At 40.8% G+C, this 6,638-nt stretch overlaps 1 long non-coding RNA gene across 2 annotated transcripts; it reads left to right on the forward strand.

Moving 5' to 3' along the window:
* Window positions 1-3,374: 3,374 nt before the first annotated feature.
* LOC120051903 lies at window positions 3,375-4,890 on the forward strand. Of its 2 annotated transcripts, none has more exons than XR_005477333.1 (3): window positions 3,375-3,464; window positions 3,756-3,792; window positions 3,907-4,890. It is a non-coding gene; the product is annotated as an uncharacterized LOC120051903 (long non-coding RNA). The 2 variants fall into 2 exon arrangements; XR_005477332.1 differs by having other exon boundaries at window positions 3,921-4,890.
* The last annotated feature ends 1,748 nt before the right edge of the window (window positions 4,891-6,638 follow it).

Genomic DNA, 6,638 nt, shown 5'->3' on the forward strand with positions numbered 1-6,638 from the left:
ATTTCTTATAAGGAAGAAATGGTCTCCAACAAAAGCTCGTGTTAGTTAATTCAAATTAAAATGAAAACTTGAAATGAATTACTTGAATTAGCCTAATTTCAGCACCATGTGCTGTCCACCTCCAGATTGATTGCGCCTGGCTGCTTCTTCACGTTTCAGCACCACAAAACTGTCATGGAAGTTACTTGAATCTGGCTTATTGTGAGGTCAATAACTCTGATAATAAGACTCATTATGTGCAATGAAACATGCTGTTTCGTGGCCTTTGGAGAAGCAAATATCAAAAAGGTGCGAGTGTGACAAATATGAGCCCAGAGCCGATGGTGGCAACCCATATGTGTACTACACTGTTAAAATAAAGTGCTTTGTAAACACTAAAACTAGCGGCAACTGAGCTGCCACCACCTAACAGGAGACAAAATCTTACATTTGCTGGAGTATTGAAGCACATGGGTGAAACATTCATCCTGAGGTGCTCTGAAACATGACAGTGTGGTGTAACATCACTTTTTGTAACACCTTGCCAGAGTCCGGGTGCATCTAAATGATATAACTGCCATCGATAAGAGACAATACTGTGCAGCCGTATTCATCGACCTGTCCAAGGCTTTCGACTCTGTCGATCACCACATTCTTATCAGCAGACTCAATAGCCTTGGTTTCTCAAATGACTGCCTCGCCTGGTTCACCAACTACTTCTCTGATAGAGTTCATTGTGTCAAATCGGAGGGCCTGTTGTCCGGACCTCTGGCAGTCTCTATGGGGGTGCCACAGGGTTCAATTCTCGGACCGACTCTCTTCTCTATACACCAATGATGTCGCTCTTGCTGCTGGTGATTCTCTGATCCACCTCTACGCAGACGACACCATTCTGTATACTTCTGGCCCTTCTTTGGACACTATGCTAACTAACCTCCAGACGAGCTTCAATTCCATACAACTCTCCTTCCGTGGCCTCCAACTGCAAGTAAAACTAAATGCATGCTCTTCAACCGATCACTACCTGCCCGCCCGTCCAGCATCACTACTCTGGACGGTTCTGACCTAGAATATGTGGACAACTACAAATACCTAGGTGTCTGGTTAGACTGTAAACTGTCCTTCCAGACTCACATTAAGCATCTCCAATCCAAAATTAAATCTAGAATCGGCTTCCTATTTCACAACAAAGCTTCCTTCACTCATGCTGCCAAACATACCCTCGTAAAACTGACTATCCTACCGATCCTTGACTTCACCGATGTCATTTACAAAATAGCCTCCAACACTCTACTCAGCAAATTGGATGTAGTCTATCACAGTGCCAACCGTTTTGTCACCAAAGCCCCATATACTACCCACCACTGCGACCTGTATGCTCTCGTTGGCTGGCCCTAGCTACATATTCGTCTCCAAACCCACTGGCTTCAGGTCATCTACAAGTCTTTGCTAGGTAAAGCCCCTCCTTATCTCAGTTCACTGGTCACCATAGCAGCACGTGCTCCAGCAGGTATATTTCACTGGTCACCCCAAAGCCAACACGTCCTTTGGCCGCCTCTCCTTCCAGTTCTCTGCTGCCAATGACTGGAACGAACTGCAAAAATCACTGAAGCTGGAGACTCATATCTCCCTCACATAACTTTAAGCACCAGCTGTCAGAGCAGCTCACAGATCACTGCACCTGTAAATAGCCCATCCAACTACCTCATCCCCCATACTGTTATTTATTTTTGTTCCTTTGCACCCCAGTATCTCTACTAGCCTAGCTGGTTAAATAAAGGTGAAATAATAAAAAATGTAAACATTTACCTGGAAAAGGTTGAAAACAGTATTATGGTGTTTCGAGTTCTGTGTAGGGCAAAATTCGATCCCTTCTCTTTTGGTGTTGCTTCCTTTCTTTAAAGCTCCTAAACACTATTATGGCATTTCCAATCCTGTCTAGTGCAGAATTACATCCCTTCTTTTGGAGTTTCCAAATATTGTAAATGGGAGTCCCTCTTATTGTAGGCCTATAATCCCTGCTCTTATATGGTGTGTTGACAAACATTGATAATTCCAAAAGGTCAAATGTACATTAAGCTTACTGTATGCTTCCCTGTCAAAACAGTTTTCACATATATTATGATGACAATTTGTGCTGTTTTTGTTCATTTTGGTGTTCGGTAGCGTTCCGCAGGCTTTTTTTTCAGCTGTTCGAGCAAAATAAAAACATTTTTGAGTCTTGATGAAGTTCCGAAGTCTACGCCCCTTATTTGATGATTGGTCAACAATAGGGATTCTTTAATGAAGTGTTTGTTGTCATTCTATGACAGATGTCTAGTTTTCATGCAAATTTTTTCACTTCGAAATACTGCAACCAAAATCTTAGTTAGATGTAAAATTGCTCGATTAAGACCACCTCAACAAAAACGGTAATGATTTATTGAATTATCATAGATGAATTCTGACTATTTGGAGAACGTGTACTGGCTTACGGCATCTCAAGAGGGACAAACACTAATATTGCTTTCTTGTCGTTTTTCAAGCGAAGGTATTTTAAGGGAGTATGCGAGCGCGCACGTTCACGTCGCCTAGCCAAGTTCTGCTAGGAGCAAACCGAACCTGTGTATGCGGAAGCCTTTATTCTCAATCAAAGGACATAAGAAAATAAAGTTTTGTCCAGGATAATAATTCATGAGTACAAACCTACTTCAAATGCTTTATCTTTTCTTTGCAAATTATCTAATGACAACAAGACATTAACACAGTTCAAAGATCTGTAAGGTATTTTTCACATTCATATTCTTCAAAAATAACGTGAGATATGGCCTTCAATTTAACATTCATAGAAGGAAAAAAATGAATGTATTGTAACGACCCTGGGTTTATAAGCGCGGAAATCGACTCTGCCGCTTGAGCATGCTTTTGCGGCACAGTTGATAGCGCGCCGGACTTCGGGCTAGAAGGTCGAGGGTTCGAGACCTGCTCCCTGCCTGTTTCATTACACTGGTGTCAGAAGTGATCGGACCTCGCATCCACGACAGTGCGTGTGCTTGGCCGGTGAGCGCGTTCCTGTAAGACGTAAAGTCGCAAGCTAGCGCGAGGACGCGCTCTTTGAAAGGAGGGAGTAGTGTAACGACCCTGGGTTTATAAGCGCGGAAATCGACTCTGCCGCTTGAGCATGCTTTTGCGGCACAGTTGATAGCGCGCCGGACTTCGGGCTAGAAGGTCGAGGGTTCGAGACCTGCTCCCTGCCTGTTTCATTACAGTATTGACTGCTAATGTTAGCGAAAAAAATGCAAAACCTCAGCCAGACGCTTTACTCCCATCTAGTGGACGTTCTTTATATTGCATCTAGTGGCTGCACTTCCTGTGCTCGTGACCGCAAAAGACAAAACAGGAAGTAGTTGATTGTTGTTAGCTAGCTACTGTTTGACTATCCCGAATGAAGTCATTTTACATCCTTCATCATCCTGTCTTTCATTGCCCTTATGCTGGCACCATCTGTACGTTTAACTTTCCTTTATATTTTATGAATACTTTAATGTCATTGTTTATCCGCTTATATAACTTTTTACAACATCAAAAAGATCGCTTGCCAAATGGTCTTAGCCGTTGTCATAGAGATGTATTGCGTTTAGCCTAGCTGTTTGCTAGCCCCATTGAAATGTATCTATGTAGCCTCTCTTCGTCATGCTACAGTAGGTAATAAGTATGTGTGTTTGCATCCAATTGTACAGTATGTTCATATTAGTATACTTACTCATTCTACATACCTATTTTGACCTGTTGCCTAGGAGGCCCTTGACAAAAGATGACTGAAGGCCATTGTTGGTAAGATCAAAATTGTTTATCAAATGCTTTTTCTGTGATGACTTACGGCAACGTCAGATGATTAATAATGGCTTATAATTGGTTGTCTCTTGTGCTTGACTTTATTTTCTAAAGTTATGGGTTTCTAGGTTATGCGGTGGAGAAATGTGGCTGCAACAAAGAAGAGGATCTTTAGAGACTCAAGTAAAAGTTGAATGAAGAAGGCCTCAAAGGAGTTAACGGGTGTAAATATGTAAAGTGTTTTTATAAGCTCTTTATGAATTGTTTGATGATATGTGTACAGTTGGGAACTTGAAGAAATAACATGTGCACTAGTCTAGTAGTAATTGTACTGAAAAAAATGATGCCAATAGTGATTTTGAATAGGCAAACAATAGTACATGTGTCAGTTTTCAATAGTAATTCAAAATGGTTTATGTAGGAAATGAAAAAGGATTTGGAACAATTCAGTAGTGACAACACTACATGCACAGGTTGCAGTAATAATTCAGTAGGGATTGAGTAGGCATACAGTGGTAATGTCTAGGCATTGTGTAGTAATTCAATAGTGAACATGTACTGTAGGAATGTGTAGATTTTACGTAGTAGATACCCAAAAGCTCAGTAGTTACACAGTAGTCATTCAGGAAGAATTATGTAGTGATTCGAATTGGAAATATGTAGTGTTCAAAGAAATGTCCCAATTTACCACTCATTACTACTTAAATTACTACATAAATCACTACTACTTTTTTACTTAACATCTCAATAGCAATCAAGTAGTAAAACCAGTAGGTTTTGTGTGTATCTTTTGTAGTACTGATGAGTTGTGATTCAGTAGTACGTTTTCATGAGGGAGGGCTCAATGTGATTGATCAGTCATACATTGTGCTAATATATTTGATCTCAGTCTTTATACTTAGATTATGGTACATGGCATGGAAGGTTGTTCAGATCGATTGAATCACAGTACAGTTGAGTTAGATGACACGATTGACAGTTCAGTTGTCATTTAGTCTGTGATCCTTGTCTTGATTGGCTTGGGTTAGGATTGGCCAGCCGGAAGCTACTTCTCAGCGGCAGGGACTGGGAGACTAGTCAGGATCGAGGCAAAGCTGAACGGAGCAAAGTGCAGAGAGGTCCTTGGTGAAAACCTGCTCCAGAGCACACAGGACCTCAGACTGGGGAGAAGGTTCACCTTCTACCAGGACAATGACCCTAAGCACACAGCCAAGACAATGGAGTGGCTTTGGGACAAGTCTCTGAATGTCCTTGAGTGGCCCAGCCAGAGCCCAGACTTGAACCTGATCGAACATCTCTGGAGAGATCTGAAAATATCTGTGCAGCAACGCTCCCCATCCAACCTGACATAGCTTGAGAGAATCTGCAGAGAAGAAAGGGACAAACTCCCCAAATACAGGTGTGCCAAGCTTGTAGTCTCATGCCCAAGAAGACTTGAGGCTGTAATCACTGCCAAAGGTGCTTCAACAAAGTTATGAGTAAATGGTCTGAATAGTTGTAAATAGAATATATATATATTTTTATATAAATTAGCAAACATTCTCAAAACCTATTTTTGCTTTGTCATTATGGGGTATTGTGTGTGGATTGATGAGGAGATTTTTTTTTTTTTAACAATTTTAGAATAAGGCTGTAAGCTAACAAAATGGGGGGGAAATAAAGGGGTCTGAATACTTCCCAAATGCACTGTACATGAAAGAAGCTATGCAAATACAGCATCAAGATAACAATATGAATGTCAATGTGGGTGATGACTTTTTTACTGAGGATTGTTTGTTTGTGTTTTGTACGTTATTTTTCTTAACTACATTGCTTGTAAATATTGTATGTTTTTATTGCATTGGAAATGTAATATTGTGAATTTGTAAGATTGTGTGCAGGGCTCCCTTGAAAATGAGGCCTTGGCCTCAATGGGATTCCCTGTTTTTAAATAAATTGAAAAAATAAATGAATAAAAGTGGGATGCAATAACATGTGGTATTGTAGGCCAAAGCAAAGAGCAGGCTAAATTGTCAGTGGCTATTTAGCATGTGGGGCAAGCATAAATCAATAGATAAGGCTCATAAAGCCAGTAGCCCCCCCCCCCCCCCTATATATAGTGTTTATCTCAAAATCATTGTAATGTGGTTAACCTAAAATATACAATTAAACCAGAGAGCGCCCTTAGATCTTGCAAAAAGGCCGCACAAAACTATGGCGCCCTTCGAGCTGTCATGTTACTGAATGCTGCAGAAAACGCATTCACCGGTCACTAGGAGGATTTTGGTTCCTGCCGTCTCAGAGCGTTAAAACTCGTGTTACCCGTTGCCAGCTCATAGCTGAATTAAATCTAAATATCGATCCAGGTTGGATGTGACAGCAGAGATGAGGTGCGCACTATTGACCACTTCCCCTGACTTTGAGAAGCTCCGACGCAACATGTATCAAGCACACCCATCTTATTAGTGATGGTGAGATAAGAGACATTACTAATTTGCAATTGACTGTCATAACCCCACATTAAAAGTATGTGATTGTGAGTTGAGAAGACAATCAGAAATACATGGTTTTCAATTGACTGCCATTGCCCCAAATAAAAAGTCAACATTGGCTGTCATGTTCACATGGTTGGGGTCTCGAATTTTCAGATATCAAAAAAGTTTGAGAACCCCTGTAAGTAGGCAAACAAGCAAGCAGTGCACAAAAGGTGCAAACAATTACGTGTCAATTAACAACTACATGTAGCATAAACTTGGACCATAAGCATGTAGGGGCCATTAGCTGTAAAAATGTTACAAAAAAACAAAGGTTCTTGTTGAGTCAATTAATTTTCTATTTCCTGCTTCGATTTGATAATATTTTAATTG

The sequence above is a fragment of the Salvelinus namaycush genome, chromosome 8 (genome assembly GCF_016432855.1).
Source record: "Salvelinus namaycush isolate Seneca chromosome 8, SaNama_1.0, whole genome shotgun sequence".
Taxonomy (NCBI): Eukaryota; Metazoa; Chordata; class Actinopteri; order Salmoniformes; family Salmonidae; genus Salvelinus; species Salvelinus namaycush.